This window comes from Astatotilapia calliptera, chromosome 23 (assembly GCF_900246225.1).
Source record: "Astatotilapia calliptera chromosome 23, fAstCal1.2, whole genome shotgun sequence".
Lineage (NCBI taxonomy): Eukaryota > Metazoa > Chordata > Actinopteri > Cichliformes > Cichlidae > Astatotilapia > Astatotilapia calliptera.
The window spans coordinates 18,906,582-18,924,943 of record NC_039323.1 but is presented as its reverse complement, the minus strand read 5'-3'; the positions used below and the strand labels follow the sequence as shown (position 1 = coordinate 18,924,943).

The following is an 18,362-nucleotide window of genomic DNA, read 5'->3' as shown; positions in this document are numbered from 1 at the left end:
GCTAGAATATAATTATCCATGTTATCCATACCCAAATGTTCTCTTTTACAGAAAAGCAGAAAAAATGTAAAGCACAGTAGAATTTTATTACAGTTATTTACTTTCATTCCTGAACAGAAAACACAGAAAAAAAATGTTTTAGTGGTTATTTGATGGATTAATTTCTGATCTCTGACACAAGTCCAGTGTAAATTTGGGTATAAAAATGTGGATTCAGTTTGTAATTTGCCCGATAAACAGCAATTTCATTATACCATCATTTAGTTTTAAACAAGTTTTTGGCAGATTTCTCAAGTCTTTGTGTTTTCTTGTTGTTGTTGTTTTTTTTTTAATGTCAGGTAGTCTAATAAACTTGTTAAGCACACAGATCAAAGTCTTAAACATACCTAAGAATATTTTACAGGAAGTGTTTGATTCTTGTTTTTGCTACATTATCTGATTTAAGTCCAGTTACATGTTTGCTGTAGTTTAAAACCTTGTTAAACTTGTTAAACCTGCTGTACACAAACATTTAACTATCTGTTTTAACCATGCCTGTATACACAGCTGTTAACTCTCTATTTGCCTCACAGTTAGACCTAAAAGCCACACAGTGTCAACAGAATTGTTGCTGAACAGTTTATTCAGCTGTAAATCTGCTTCAACCTGGCCAACAGATGGGCAAAGTTGAACCACAGTTGAAACTATTTTATTGAGTTTCATCTCACAGTAAAAACTGCATAGATCACAAGGAAGCAGAGGGTTAGGGCTGGCAGCTCCACACAGCACAAAAAGGAGGACTTCTCACCATCTGCAGACTCTTCTTATTTGAACCCTGATTCACTGTTTTGTTGCCAAAGTAAATACAATGGTGTCGACCCATGTAAGACACAAAGCTCCTGCAGGTGAATCATGGACATTGAGTACTCAAAAAACATTAAGAAAATGAGAGAACACAATCACATTAACAACTAATGGATGCATGTGAATCTTACTGAAGTCATACGAGAGTTGCTAACAGGTGGGATAAAAACCTAACTGTGACATACGTGTAATTATCTGACAGCTGACAAACCTAAACGCTGTCCACGTATTATCTGTTTTTCTTTTTATCTGTCTCCTACTATTAGCTGCTGTCCCTGGTTCTCAGTTCATTTCCAACAAATCTGATGTTCATCCACTCATGAAGTTTTGTTTGTGTGAAGGAGTGGGCTCTGCTATGGATCAGTGTGAGGACAGAGAGGAGGGAGTCCCCCCCTCTAAAACCGCTCTGTGTGGGGAACATGAGAGCCAGACCAAAGCTCAGAGGTAAGATGCCCATCTTTAACTGTCCATGACTCTTCTCCATGTCACAGCTCAGCACTCACACCACTGCTCCATCATTATTCACAGGAACCAACCTGGACCTGGACCCAGCTGTGTGTCCTTAAAGAGCAACGATTCAAAAGAACTTGCGACTGATTTCAAACAAAAAAGTTCCTCCAGTAAAACGTGAGTTGTTTTCAATATTAACTGATTTAAAGAATTAACTTCAAATCCACATATGACGTTTTTTCATGCAAGGCTATTTATTTTTAGGATCCATCAGATGCTGAATTCTCCGAGACCTGAACCCAGCTGTGTGTCCTCAAAAAGTGAACGGCCAAATAATTTAAACACCAGTTTTAGACATACTGCCAAAAAGTAAGTTACCATAATATGAAAATGAATATTTTACATAAAAGTATATGATTGTATAGGCTTAATAGAACAGCATTGATCACAGAGTCGACTCCTCTGAAGCTGAATCCAGCTGTGTGTCTGTGAATAGCAGCCAGTTAAAGAAGCCACTGTGACATTTTACACAGAAACCTTCTTCACAGGCAAAGTGAGTTAACCCCATCTGTGATGGCGAACCTCCTGTGTGTACAGAGTTTGTGAAAGATGTTCTGAATAACTCTCTCACAAGTACTTTCAACACTAAAACTACAAATAGATTTGTAAAATTTGTCAAATAGATAGATTTAGTGTTATATGTGCCACTGTTTATATCTTCCAGGAGAGTATATGCCCTTTAATGAATGCACAAAGCTTTCTGTTATCTTATTTTACAAGATCCACAAGAGACTGGAACATTAAACTTAGAACTGCTAAAGCTTTAGCTCCAGTTTGGGCTAGTTTTCACTAGTATTTTGATCCTACATTGGGCCACTATTTGCTGTTTTAGTTGCACATTGACGCTTTTTTTTTTTCAAGTGTTCAAATCTAACCCACAATAAAAGAAAGACAAAAATTTAAGCAAGATCTGGTCTAAAGTCAATAAAAGTCAGGAACAATGATTTACAGTTTTTTGCATGTGCTTTTGGATTCTTGAGTATTTTACTTGTACACCTAATTAATTATTATGACAAACGTAAAAGACCTGATGACTTTCAAACAAGTGACTGGAATTAATTCATACTTTCAAAATAAACAGAAAACTTACAAGTGTCAGAAAACGTTAGCATTTTCTCCGAGAGATAATGGTTATTATTTTGCTACACTGATGTCATTACTTCAATAAGATTATTTTGTGTCCATTAAACACTAATTCGTTTCCTCAAAATAACGCATCATTTTGTTGGCATCACAATATGAAAGTAAAAATAACAAATTATGTCCTATCTTCACAATTAGAAGTCACATTATTCACTAAAAGTTCTTTTGTTGCTGCTGTGAAGGCGAAATGCAAAATCCTTCAAAGTAAAGGGTCGTCTATTTTTTTGTATTGTTTGGCAACTGGCAACTTGTAGAATATTCAAACAGTGCATTTAGACAGAAAGTCAGACATAATAGAAGCTAAAGGAAGACAGTAAAGCTGTGTTGATGATTTCTGCTTTTTTTGAGCAGCCGAAGTTTGGTCAGATTTTTGTTCAAATGTTTAGTTCAAGTTTATATCAAATATTAACTAATAGTTTATGTTTTTACAGGATGCATCAGGAGAGCTCAGAGGTTCCTAGTGGTCAGTCTGAACAGCAGGATCAAAAACACCTGGACTCCATATTTAGGGTCTGTACATGAACAGAAACGTCCTTCACTTGAGCTACGAATCAAACAGGACTGTGTACTAATATAACATCAAGCAGCACATGTCTGTGAAGGTTCTCGGTCATCCAGTCATCATAGTCTAAAGAGCTTGGAAGGAAAGCATCTGGACTTCCTTAAATTTCAAGAAGATGAACAAGCCAAAAGGGCTTAGGGACACTCCCAACGGGGCTTAAAAATCTGGGACTCTCTCTTGCTCTTAGAACCGAAGAAGCTTCTCGGATGAGAGTTGAAACGTCTGCAAGAAACTTCAAGAAGTCCAGATTGTGTCCTTCCAAGCTCCTTATACATCAAGTAATAATAATAATGATAATATAATGGATACTTTATTGATCCCCATTGGGAAATTACTTGTTTTTCTCTGCATTTGACCCATTCACTCAGTGAAGCAGTGGGCAGCCCACTAAGCAGGCGCCCGGGGAGCAGTGTGTAGGGACGGTACCTTGCTCAGGGGTACCTCAGGGTAGCCGTTAAGTGGATTCGAACCGCCGACCTTCCGATCATGGGGCGACCACTTTACCTACTGAGCTATAAATCAAATTCTTGTTGACGTAATTCAGTTCAACAAAATTCTCTGGCATTGTTAATATGAAATCATAAAGAGGACAAACCTAAAACTCTACAGTAACACCTGTTCTCAGTGTTGTATTGTATTTGACTGACTGACTAGCTTATGTAAAGCTGTGTAGTCATTATTTCTATACATCCAGTATAGATGAAGTGGCAGGCTTTGTAATAAAGTTCCTTTATAGTAATTTGTAGGCCTGTAGGTTGAAATTCTGTACAAGACCAGATACGATGTTTCTGGTAATTATACGATTCATGTTAAAAAAAAATATAGTATTCTGTTCTAGTTGCTGGAAGAAAACATCATCACTTTTGTGAAGAATGAACTGAAGAAGATCCAGAAAGTTCTGAGTCCAGATCATCCAGAATGTTTAGCGAGTCAGTGGAAGGATAAGGAGATGTTGGAGGGTGAAAACCAGAAGAGGAGCAGCAGAGAAGCTCTTCTGAAGATGGTAGATGACTTCCTGAGGTGGATGAAGCAGGAGGCCTTGGCTGACTCTCTACAAAGAAGTAAGAACATTTTCTATAAAGATCAAGTGTAGTGTCCAGATCAGACATGTTTTTTTCCAACTAGGTTCATAAAAAACCAACACCTGGCTGCTATCACATTATGTCCCACTCCCACCACTCATTCCACGTCTGGTTATAAAGTTCAGACTGTGTTCTGGTGTGTGTTTGTGATTTCCTCAAATCCACTGTAAATCTCAGCTTTTGTGACCTCACTTCATCAATGAAGAGTGAGAGGTGTTACCAGGAAGAAAACAGTTTTTAAGAGTCTGGCTCAGGCAGTATTTACAGTCCTGAGCAACACCGTCATTGCAACCCTACAACCGCTTGTGGCAGGGTTTGGGAAAACACGGGTGTCAAATGGTCTAATCTTCACCTGAAATTTCACTGGCAAACCATATTTTTCATCTAATCTTTGTTTTGGACCATAAAATTATTTTACCCATATCCTTTTAAAGAGACCAAATAATGTTTTAACATGGTCTTGCTAAATATGCATAATTTAAGATTTAAATTTCAGAAATAAAATTATTTCCCAAATATCAAAAATCACCTTGGTTGAAATTATGAACCTGGATACTAATAGCAAACTGTGCATCTTTCCAGAGAAGAGAGGCCAGAAAGATGAAGGCTCTGCCTCCCATTCTACCTTTAAATACTCTAGGAACCACAAGTAAGCCCATCAAATTTTCTAGATTTAACTGGGAGTCAATGAAGAAAAGCCAATATGAGAGAAATATGCTCTCTTTCTCTCTAGCTCCTGTCAGTGCAGCATTGTGGATCAGAATGTTCTCCAAACATAAGAACCAAAGAGCCCTAATTTTGTCTTATCTGACCTTAGGATGTGGTTTCAGTATGGATAGTCTTTTTCCAGGTTGTGCTTAACATACTGCAGTCTGGCTTGAAGATGTCCAGTCCAATTCAGCAGAAGTGCAGGTTTTCTTGGTCTGCCACTAATTATTTGGGTTTCACCAATGACTGTATAGGCGTTGGCTGAATAGCAGTGGTGCCGGTCAGAACTAACAGGAGTTCAAATTAGGTTCTTCCTTCTTTACTGTCATTCGTTAACACTACAGCACAGTAATGCAACCACAGGCTTACAGATGGGGCGTACAAGGACTCGTAGGTGCGGGAGTGGATGTCTGTGGTCTATAAACAAAACATATACAAAAGTGCTGAGTATAATAAACAATCAAATCATGAATTGTGCATCATTCACTGTCTTCCAGTATAACCAGATAAACCAATAAACATTGCACTTTTACATAAGCTGATTCCCTAAATGACATAAAAGGCCCAAGACTGTCCTTTCCAGACAGGTCATGTCATTTGTCTTTTCAGTAGTGATGTGCGATATCACTGATCTCCTTTCCGATCCGATACCAAGTAAAATTCAGGGTGGTATCGACGATACTGATCCGATACCGATCCGATACCGATACTCTGTACAAAAACTTTTTTTATTTATTGTATCTTTTATTGTATCTCAAATTATAGCGTCATAATGATTACAGGACATCAGATTACTTGTTCTTATCACTTAATAATGCAGAATTCATCACATAGAAATAAAAAACATTTAAGTTGTGCGCTATTTGAAAACCTTGCCTGCCTGCAGCACTAAAGGACTCCGTGAGAGGCGTCTGTCTCGCCCTAGCAGCACCTGTCCCTCTCCTCCTCTTCAGTTCACCTCAACATACGCTCATCATATTCTGTGATATGATTTACTCTGAGGTGTTTGACAAGGTTAGTGGCGTTGTACAACACCTCATTTTCTTGCCACATGTATTGCAAACCACGTCTCGGCTGTTTGTGGATGTAAAATACGTCCACACATGACTCCGTTTACACTCAGCCATTGTTGTGAGTGCACACGCCAGGGGGTGGAGACATTTATATAGCCGTATATCGCACATGACTATGAAAGGCGTAAGAGGAAGTAGTTCCTTCCAATGTAGACAATCCGAATGATATAGCTTCTTTCCACTGTGTTCCTGTTAATGATAAACTACAAATTTACTCTAAATTACTAAAATATCGATATTTTAACCCTTTAAGACCTACCATAGAACCAAGTTCGCCAGAGCTTATATTATATTTTTACATGCTGTGGAGCCATTTTTGGGAGCATTTCAAGTTGCTATACATCAATACAACCATTATAGCCCAAACTTTAATAATATGTCTGCATTAGGTGCATAGTAATTACATAAATTGCAAAAAAGTGCAATAAACTACAAAAAAATTGAAAATCGTTTTTGTTTTTTTAACATATATTTCTAGTTAGAGAAATTTAAGAGGCTTATCCCTCAAAACTGTAAATACAAAAAAGTTACACAAACTAGTTTCCCACCACAGGAAATTTATTTTGAGTGTCTTCATAGTTTTATTTTTGAAATACACCAATTTTTATATACTGCAGGAAAAACAAAAATAAATATTATAGTGCAAATTTGCAAAATAACAGCATATGCATCAAAATAAACTATTTCCAGCAGTGCAATATGAGTCTTAAGCATCCCAGAAACGACACAGAAAGTCATAAAGTCAAAAATAACTTTTTAAAACACATAACAAGTACAACACAAGCTCATAAGGCCTCGATCGTAAAAAACTACATTTCCGCAAAATGACGTCACTTCCGGTTTCGGGCAGGTCATGCGGTCATGTGATAGTTCGCGCTGATGGACGTAGGAAGTGTTACAAACAGCTGATGGATCGGCGAAGCGTGTTTCTGGAATATCATGTTTTTGTTGCTGCAAGTGATTTTATTGCAGTTTTTGCAAAGCTATATGTGGAAGGAAACTGTGACCGAGGACAAGCTGATGGCGTAAGATGTAAGTACAACTCCTCCAGTTTCATATGCAAAAAAAATTATTGCGCTAGCTTACTTGGTTGCAGAGCTACCGGGATTTAAAAATAGTTACGCAAAACAGAGCGTGCCCGCTCCGATCGGCTGTAAAGGGTTAATGTGAGAATCGATTCTAGAATATAAATGACTGGTATCGGAGGAATCGATATTTCAGTATCAATCCGCACATCACTACTTTGAAATCTTTCATTCTTACTATTAGATACTATTATTAAATACTATTAGAACTTTGTATATCGATATCTTGGAGAGTGTCAACAATTCTTTCAATCAAGTCTAAGCTGTTTCTTTTGTCTTTGGTATGCTTCCTCAAGTGACATCTCGAAGCCTTGCTGTGGTTCTTACATTGCGTGCAAATTAGAAGAGGATCCTCAATTTTAACTGGATTTTCTAAGCTGCGAGACTTACAACGTTAATGCTCAAAAATCGTTTTTCAGGGGGTTAATAATATTGAGCCTAGTAGTTTTTTTTTTTTTTTTTTCTGATATCAGTCTGAAATTGTGTACAAACATAAATCATTCCTACTTTCTAACAAGAAATAGTATGTTGAGAAATGTTATTTTGAAAATCCCACTTAACCCTTTTACGCATAGTGGTCACTATAGTGGACAACTATTCAAAGGCTGGTTTTTTTGTATGTGTGTTAGTGTTAATGGTATAGTTGCACCTAAACCACTACATTGGACACTTATGTGTCAGTCCATACCCTGCCACTCACTGGTCAGCCAGTGGGTGGCAGTCAAGACATCACAGAGCCTCTACATATATTTGTTACATTTGTTATATTGTTATAAAATATATTTAAAATATATAAAAACATATTTTGTTATGTTATAGTTTTTATACAGTGTATATTATTTATTTGTTTGTGAAAGTCATAAGTCAAAACCCATGTTGTCCACCTAAGGGGACATGTAAAAAACTGAAAAGTTCAAAAATCTTTTTTTCATGCCTAAAGATGAATAAAAATACTTTTAAAAAATCCTGATTGAGGTTGTCATATTTCATGCATGAAATGGTCAAAAAAGCAATTGGGAAAGTTAGGGGAGTTTTTGATAAAGACTTTGATAGGTGGGGAATAATTTTGCCTTCATCTGTATGTGAGTCGTCCTGTTAGAGAATTCAGGATGTTCCAGCTTTTCTCTTCTTTCAGTATTTTCTGAAGAAAGGCATTGTTCGGATATTAACAAAATATCTTTGGTCCGAGCATCACTTACATAAAATGGTGCATAGCTCTTAATGACATTCATGGAGCTATATTTTTTTGTGATCTTGGAAGCCATACTGATGAATCTTCTCTCATGAGCTTCTCATTCTACAAATGCTCTCTGTGCCAAGTATTGCAGCCTGGTGCTATGCCTTAAGTTCGTTCAGCACCTTCCTCCTCAGGTGAAGTACCCAGAATCATCTCACCTGATGTTTGCCTTTTCTGCTCACACTTTGCCCATCTGGTCCTACAGATTCCCACTAAGTAGTTACACTACTGCACTTCTGTGGCAGTTTGAACTGATTTCCCGATCTTCACAACACTTTCTTTTCATGAACTTATAATGCATATCCTAGGTGGTTGAAGACTGGTTGGCCTGTTTTAGGGAGATCCTGGCATTCAACATATAAGAATAGGTGGGGGTTTTTTTTGGGGGGGAGGAGAACAATTTTCTTTTTTTTCTTCACTGTGTCAGTGGATGTATTGTTTTGGTTTTGGGCTGCTAGTCCATTGCCTAGCCTCTCTTATCTAGGGTTGGGATGTGAAATGTCAGAGTTACATCTTCTACATTAATATCAAATGCTCAAATTTATGGGATTTGTTCTTTGTTCAATCAGGAACTCCAGCTACATGCCAACAACATCTCAAATGTACAATGAAGAAGAGGTTCCAGTGCATGTTTGAGGGGATTGCTAAAGCAGGAAACTCAGATCTACACAGAGCTCTACATCACAGAGGGAGGGACTGCAGAGGTCAATGATCAGCATGAGGTCCGACAAATTGAAACAGCATCCCGGAAACTAGACAAACCAGAAAGAACAATCAGGCAAGAAGAAATTTTTAAAGCCTCACCCGAAAGAGATGAACCAATCAAAACAGTGCTGACAAAAGGAGTGGCTGGCATTGGGAAAACAATTTTAACACAGAAGTTCACTCTGGATTGGGCTGAAGACAAAACCAACCAAGACATCCATTTCATATTTCCATTCACCTTCAGAGAGCTGAATGTCATGAAGGAGGAAAAGTTCACCTTGGTGGAACTTATTCATCACTTCTTTACTGAAACTAAAGATGCAGGAATCTGCAGCTTTGAAGACTTCAAGGTTCTGTTTATCTTTGATGGTCTGGATGAGTGTCGACTTCCTCTGGACTTTCAGAAAACTGAGGTCTTGACTGATATCACAAAGTCCACCTCTGTCGAAGTGCTGCTGACAAACCTCATCAAGAGAAAACTACTTCCATCTGCTCGCCTCTGGATAACCACACGACCTGCAGCAGCCAATCAGATCCCTCATCAGTATGTTGATATGGTGACAGAGGTCAGAGGGTTCACTGAACAACAGAAAGAGCAGTACTTCAAGAAGAGATTTCAAGATAAGAAGCTAGCTATCAAAATAATCTCCCACATCAAGACATCACGGAGCCTCTACATCATGTGCCACATCCCAATCTTCTGCTGGATCACTGCGACAGTTCTGGAGGATGTGCTGAAAACTAGACAGGGAGGACAGCTGCCCAAGAACCTGACTGAGATGTACATATATTTCCTGGTGGTTCAGGCCAAAGTGAAAAAAGTCAAGTACGATGGAGGAGCTGAAACAGATCCACACTGGAGTCCAGAGAGCAGGAAGATGGTAGAGTCTCTGGGAAAACTGGCTTTTAATCAGCTGCGGAAAGGAAACCTGATCTTCTATGAATCAGACCTGACAGAGTGTGGTATTGATATCAGAGTAGCCTCAGTGTACTCAGGAGTGTTCACACAGATCTTTAAAGAGGAGAGAGGACTGTACCAGGACAAGGTGTTCTGCTTTGTCCATCTGAGTGTTCAGGAGTTTTTGGCTGCTCTTCATGTTCATCTGACCTTCTTCTGCTCTGAACTCAATCTTCTGGAAAAACAAACACCCTCCAAAAAGTATGAATCAAGAGAATCTGCAGAGACACATTTATATCAGAGTGCTGTGGACAGCGCTTTACAGAGTCCAAATGGACATCTGGACTTGTTCCTCCGCTTCCTCCTGGGTCTTTCATGGGAAACCAACCAAGCTCTGCTACAAGGACTGCTGACGAAGACAAGAAGTAGCTCAGTGACAATTCAGAAAACAGTCGAGTACATCAAGAATAATATCAGTGACAATTTGTCTGCAGAGAAAAGCATCAACCTGTTCCACTGTTTGAACGAACTGAATGATCATTCTCTAGTGGAGGAGATCCAACAGTCCCTGAATTCAGGAAGTCTCTCTAGGGATGAACTGTCTCCAGCTCAGTGGTCAGCTCTGGTCTTCATCTTACTGTCATCAGAAAAAGATTTGAATGTGTTTGATCTGAAGAAGTACTCCCCCTCTGAGGAGGGTCTTCTCAGGCTACTTCCAGTGGTCAAGTCCTCCAAGAAAGCTTTGTAAGTACATAAATCTTAGTTGCTGGATTTTCTACAAACAGCAGGAGAACAAGTTAGTAGAATTAGTTAACGTGTGTCAGTAAGTGGATCGTTTTACTGATCAGTTGTCCTCTTTTTCTTAAAGAATGAGTGGCTGTAACCTCTCAGAGAAAAGCTGTGAAGGTTTGTCCTCAATTCTCAGCTCCCAATCCTCACATCTGAGAGAGTTGGACCTGAGTAACAATAACCTGAATGTTTGGGGAGTGAAAAAGCTTTCTGCTGGGCTGGAGAGTCCACATTGTAAACTGGAAACTCTCTGGTGAGATGTTTATTATTTGAGCTACGATACCTAGAAGCAGCCTGATGACAACAACAAAGAAACATTTTCTCTCTTGCTATGCTTGCTAACTAGTCAAAAAAAAAGTGCATTCAAGACCTCATTCTCCTGTAGGGTAAAGCAATTTGAGTCATGGAGGACATGTGCTTTATTCAGTCTTAAGCAACTGTTAGTAATGTCTTGAGTTTTCAGGCTCTTTAGTTTTAGAATTCTATTAGTATTTTATTAACACATTTTCAATGAAAGGAAAAGCTAATTGTCACAATTTAAATTAAGAGTTATCATCATTTTAGCCATAAGTATGCTGTTCTCTAATACCATTAAATTGTACACTGGCATTCCCACATGAACTGACATGTATCTCATTTTGCTTGTCTGCAGTCTGTCAGGTTGTCTGATCACAGAGGAAGGTTGTGCTTCTCTGGCCTTAGCTATTCATTCCAACCCATCATCCCATCTGCGACAGCTCGACCTGAGCTACAATCATACAGGAGACGGGGGGAAGCTGCTGCTATGCGGACTTGAGGATCCACTCAGGAGACTGGAGACTCTCAGGTATCTGGGTGATCTTGTTACTAACATTATAAACACATCACTTTATAATATAAAATGATAGGATGATCTGAATTTGTCTAAACGTATCACTTTAGCTTGGAACCGGTTGGTGTCGAGTGGTTGATACCAGGTCTGAGGAAGTGTAAGTATGTTTTTGTTTTGTAAAATCTCGAATGAGTTTTTCCCTCAAAGTAGTGACAATTTTCATCGATATCCAGATGCGATGCAGCTCAGCAGTGAGTAGAATTGAAATTAGTTTGTATTTAAACCAGAGCATGTGATATGATTAAGAAATTTCAATCAGTCAGGTGGTTTTTAATCACAAGATAAACAGTATAAATAAATAGTTTTTATTGGGTGGTGGTTCTTTATTCTTGGTATCTGGATTGGTGGACTACCGATACGCCAACAATGTGTTACTGGCTGTCAGGTTGTTGGCTGAAATTCAGTTGGCACCAGAATATGTGAATACTGGAACACCACAGTAGGTTCTACATTACAGACAGCATTAGGTTCACTAGAGGGAAGATATGACTACTGTTGCAAGATCAAGGTTATAAATTTGCACTCATATCCACTCTGCACAGATACAGTACATCCTCTCTTCCAACAGCTAGTTTAATGTTTAGTTTCATGTTGTGATTTTTAGTTCGTTTTGTGATGTTTATTTCTGTGAAGAGTTTTCCCAGCAATAAAGCTGCGCTTTAAGTTAACTTTCCTTTTCTGAGTCCTGCATTTGGGTACACATCCTGCCAGCCACACAGCACTCATCATGACATCATGGAGCTTTATTTCGAGTTAGTTGTAATTTAATTTCTTTTATTAAAGCACTGGACCAGATCACACTGCAATAGTTAGGCTGTGCCAGAACTTTCTTCTTGGCTCTTGACGGAGGTGGTCGCACTTTTCTCTCTCTGCCTCTCCCTCTCCCTCTCCCTTATCTTCCCTTGGCTTCTCATGTCTTTGTATAGTCTCGCTTATTCTCTAACCCTAAGAGAGTCTCCCAGACTTGTTCTTTTAAAAACCTAAAGAAGAATTATGGATTTGATCAACTGGTCCCTTAACAAAATTGACAAACTCCTGGGCTTGGTAGAACCCAATTGTCCTGCGGAGATGTTTGCTGCCAGGTACTCGATGGTCTGTTGCGTCGTGTTTCTGGTGATACTCTTGATGGAGAACATCAAACGACATCTACCAATTCGGAACCATGATAACAGAGTTCTGGCTGATTGGAGCTCGTTCGGACCTGGCTTATCGAAGAACAAGAAGCGCCTACAGCTGTTCAAAATCCCACAAGGCTGGCTGACATGATAGACGATGGGCAGGGCTGTGAGTACTCAGACTGTGTTTATTGAACGCAATATGGATAACATCTTGGAGAAGAAAAACGGGAATTGAGAGATATGTTGACCAGTGATGGACATTAGACCTACTGTAAAATTGGAAGCAGTTTGTTCGCACTACCATCTTCATCTCATGCGGCTCCCCTGGCGCCAGCTGGATGCTCAAGGCAAAAGCTGACAGGAATAACAAAAATTCTCCCTTAGATAACAAGACTGTGTTGTGACTCTTCCCCTTCCATCAAGGAAACCCGCGTCGACCGAAGACTGTTGACAGTTGCCTAACCGAGTGAAGGGACATTTTCTATCGGCTGAACACGGAACACACACACGCACACATACGCATGTACACTGACACAGACCTACACTTCGAAGCTTATGTCTTCTGTGTTGTGAGATGTGCTGAATTTTGTGCTATGTGCTGATTTATGTGCTATGTGCTGAGTAGAGATGGACCGATCCGATATTACGTATCGGTATCGGTCCGATATTGACCTAAATTACTGGATCGGATATCGGAGAAAAATAAAAAATGTAATCCGATCCATTAAATATCACGAAAGCACCTCACAAAACTTGCAACACGCCGTAACTCACCTCAGAACGTTAGCACGTCGGAGCAGTATGCATCACGTGATAGAGCGGCTGTGGCATGCGGGACCTGTCGGTGGTCTGGATAGCATGTGGAGCTTCGCTAGCAACCCGGCATTTCATCTCCGATAAAGTTATCCCCGAGAGAAGTAAAGCAAGTGTGTAAGTCCATCTCTGAATGTTTGTAAAGCATTCCTGCGTTAAGCTTACCAAACGATATATGGAGCGACTGCCTCTTCTGGCTGCTACTTCAATCATGAAACTGCTTAATGATCAGCTGATCGGCTTTTCTGTCGCGAGTCCGTCTCTCTGGTTTGTTTTTGGCCCACTTTGCACCAGAAAGAGGAAACCAGCGGCTGAACAACAGCAGCACGTTTAAGCTTGATCAGCTGTTGTTAGAATTTATTTATTATTACTTTCTACTCGAGGATCTTTTTCTACGTAGCTGACGGCTGGTAACTGCAGGGGCGGATCTAGCAAAGTTTAGCCAGGGGGGCCGATAGGGCATTAACAGGGAAAAGGGGGCACAAAGACATACTTTTCTTTCTTATTCTCATTTAAAATGTCTAGCTTTTAATAAATAATTATCTGACACCCAAAGTTTTAATTTGATGTAAAATGAATAGAAGTCAATTACTGTATATAGTGACTATTAAGTCTAATATATATACCCTAGTAAGCTATAGTACTTTTTCCTTTGGGAAGGTACCATCTGTGCAGTCTGCAATTTTGTTGAAGAAAGCTGTTGAATCTATTTAATATTTCTTGAAAAATAATTGATTTCTGTGCATTTATTTTTTCACACTGCATCAAATTAAGGTTGATTACGTCGATTAAGCATCATGAGGTGGAGCGTGAGGGGTGGTTCCCTATTTTTTATTTATTTATTTTTGTTGTTGCTGGGAGTTGGAACCCTATTAGTTAGGTTGCTTAATATTTACGCTAAGTACTCTTTAAAATACCAGAATAGGGAGGATGGTGTAGGTTTAAGTTTATTAGATTGATCAGTATTGCTGAACTATGAAATTTATTTTTTTTTGCATACAGGTATAACAGAATAGCTTTAGTGTAGTTGTTGTTTTAAACTTGAGTATGAACTTATACAAAATGCAGCAAGATATTTAAAAAAAAAACAGTTTTGTTGATTAAAAAACACTATATCGGATTCATATCGGTATCGGCAGATATCCAAATTTATGATATCGGTATCGGACATAAAAAAGTGGTATCGTGCCATCTCTAGTGCTGAGGTGGGGTTTTTCCTTCCTTGTGTTGTGTATTTTCCATTGTTATACCTCTCTGACCTGTCTTCCCCATGTGATGTTTGTGTAATGTATGTATGGTCGGAAGGGTAAGATGGCGCTGACCAGGCTTGCAGCCTTAACCCACCCAATCAATCAACTAACCTCTTGTCACCACTGACAGACCTCCACTCATTTTACTTACATAATCAATATGTTTAGACCGTGTTCATTTACAATCCACCATTAAACCTCATAGTTTTGTGTCAAACAGATAAATGTTAAAACACAGCTTAACTGCAATTCTCTTTTTCTCCATCAGATTCCTGTCAACTCACAATCGACACAAACACAGTAAACAGAAAACTCCAACTATGTGACAACAACAGGAAGGCAACCCATCTGAAAGAGGATCAGTCATATCCTGATCATCCAGACAGATTTGAACGTTCTCAGCTGTTGTGTAACAATGGTCTGACTGGTCGTTGTTACTGGGAGGTCGAGTGGACAGGAAGGGTTGATATTGCCATGAGTTATAAAGGAATCAGAAGGAAAGGAGACACAAACCACTCATGGCTTGGAAGGAATGATCAATCCTGGTGCCTGGGCTGCTTTCATGATGGTTACTCTTTGTGCCACAACAACAGTGTAACATTCAGTCGTCTCCCCTCCTCATCCTCTGTCTCTAACAGAGTAGCAGTGTATTTGGATGCTGCTGCTGGCACTCTGTCCTTCTACAGAGTCTCTTCTGACAGCCTCAATCACATTCACACCTTCAACACCACATTCACTGAACCTCTTTATCCTGGGTTTGGGCTTCAGAATGACACCTCACTGACTATATGTGACTTAAAAGAAGACACAGAGAAAAACTCTGAAATCATCTACAACAAACATTAGCAATAAGCTGCAATAGTATTTTTTTTTTTTCAACAGAGAACAACAGGCAAAGCTTTGTTACTTTAAAATCCTCCTAATACGGCTGCTCCTTTATCTTTAGCTGTGGCACCAAACAGAAATGGCAGTGTGTGAGGACTGTCCTGGTATCAATCTGTCCTTCTAGAGACTCATGGCCTGATATCCTCATCCACATTCAGGCCATGAGTATTACAATAGCTGAGCCTCATTAGTTTGGTTTTAGGTTTCAGAATGACACCTCAGTGTATTTAAAAGATTTTAAGATGTTTTAATAATTAGATATGATGGTTCAACTGTGAGTGCCAGCATATCCAATGAACAGTACTGGCTTTTTGTTATGTGCCTGCCGTGTATTATGGAGGAGCTGTTAAAATAAGAAGACAACCAACTCTTTTATTGTTTACCAATAATTTTAGAGCTGTTTTATAATGAAAGTCTGTTGTTGGTGTTTTTGAAAAATACATAAATACGTATGTTCATACATAAATTGTCAAAACATGAGCTTTGACAATTTATGCAGAAACCCAGCAGATGAAGCTCTGAAACAATCGAGCTGCACTAGTCCTCCCAAACAAATTATCCCAGAAATGTTAGAATAAGTATGCAGTCTAGTAAACTCTGCTTTTCAATGGCTGAATCATGGGTAACTGTGGCGTAACACCACAAAAAGTTAATCTCTGCATCAGAACTTCAAGTGCAATACTTTGATTTGAAAAGAAATAACTTGATGTTATTTAAGATTATGTAGGGTTTTTTGTTATGGATGATGTTATATAGTTTCATGTTTATTTTATTTATTGAGTTTATTGTTTGAGCTGGATTAATTCCACACTCTGTAACAAGCTTACGTGCCATGCTGTCTAACCACCACCGGAGGGTAGTGTTGGCCTCCATGGGAGTGGGGTGGGCTAGGAGAGATTCAGCTTTGTATTTATTATGTCCTGTTAAATCCTAAACGACTTTTATATTACAATGATCAGATCTGAAAGAATATGAATGAATGAATAAATAAATAAATAAATAAATAAATAAATAAATAATAAAATAAAAGGACTCAACTTCTTTATTACTCAGATGCAATGAGAAACACCTGTCACTGTAGGGTTGAAAAAAAAAAGTTTTAGTCTCATTTCAGGTTGGTTTGTGAAGTATGTGTGACCACAAGCTGAACACCACTGGAAGACTTTCACCTCAGTATCAGCAGGTAAATATTTGATGTGTGAGCTGTCCTAAGTCAGGCAGAAGCCAGATCAATACTAAGAGGTTGCTGCATGTCTCTTTACCTTCATGTTTTTATTTAACCACTCCTGCTTCTTCTTCCCAATATGCTGTTTGCTATATGAGCTCATAACATGTTCATTGAGACAAACTAAAGCATTAGATTCTGAACATGACCTCTGACCTCAGCAGCAGCCTTTATTTACACAAGTGACGTATGTCTGAAAGGCTTAGGAACAAAAGTTCGCTCAGTCAACACCGACCTCTGATTCAAAAAAGAAAAAAACTGGTGCAAACCACAAATGTAATATAATTGAGTTTAGTACCAACAGCAGGCAGAAATCATGTAATGACCAAATAACATTTTGAGGTGAACGTCAAAGGTGATTAGAGCATGACATTTTTTACACTTAGTATTTTAACTTTTCATAAATTATCTGGACAACTGTGATATATACGAATATATACGAATACTGTGAAAAATCAAAATTGTCTGAATATGTTTTCTTGTTCATGTTTTAAAATGTCTTTAAAGTTACAAACTGTAGTTTCACACAGAATATATTTCAACATGAATCCACACAGATTACAGCAAATGTTTGACAGCAGCACAAACTGCACCCTCTGATGGGACCATGGAATTACACATTCACTGTTACTGCAAACTGAACATCCAGCCATTTTCTGAACTGATTGACATATTGAGGTTCTGAGAAGGGTTGGAGACTGTCCCTGTTGGTGAGAGATGTGACCTTCAACTGATCTCCAGTCACCAATCATCAGACGTTGAAAACCGATTGATGGTGGTCTTTTCTTGATGTCCTGCTATGGTTGAAAAATTGACTTACTGGAAGGCAAAGAGCTAAGGGCCGTTTCCACACCCAAATGAAAGTCTGATGTCAAAATGAGTATTTATTTGAAATGTAACATCTAGTTTCTGGAGTGTTGCTTACTGAGCACATGGCCAAAACAAAAACCCATTGTAGCCCTAACACATTGGTGCATATTAACTGTGGGTGGTGATGCCTAACTCCATACTTGTGTTTTAGAGAAAACCAAAACAGGTCTGTGAAGTAGAAATTTGGGGAACATCTTTGTATTGCGTAGGGTTCGGGTTTGTGTCATCACCGATAATGAACTTGACCTAGCTTTTAACAAACTCTTATTATTTTAAATGTTGAATCATTTTTGTGTATGATGGGTGTACAAGGAGGACCCAACACACTCAATGGTTGACTCACTGATTTGCACTTTATTGTCAGTTGCACACACAAAGACAATCTCCCCTCAGCCCAGATGTCCGTCTCCTCCTTCTCCGCTCGTCTCTTCCTCCACTATGAAAAGAAATGGAGACTGTCATCAGTCATAACGCCACCACCTGTGGCCTCACCTGCCTCCCAGCACCGCCCCCTTGAGCTCACTGCACCACTCCTCTCCTGCAACTGATCCAGGGACCACACCTCCACCACACTGGGTTTGGACAGAACAATGACTGACTTTAGGAACCCAAGACTGTGATAACATATGTCGTCACAAAAAAAATGTTTTTTTCTGAACGGTATATTTTTGATACATTTTCATGTTTTTAGGGTG

General features: G+C 39.0%; 1 pseudogene; it reads left to right on the top strand.

Annotated features, from left to right (window-relative positions):
- Positions 1 to 1,258: 1,258 nt before the first annotated feature.
- On the top strand, positions 1,259 to 16,551 carry LOC113015513 (NLR family CARD domain-containing protein 3-like; annotated as a pseudogene).
- Positions 16,552 to 18,362: the final 1,811 nt, after the last annotated feature.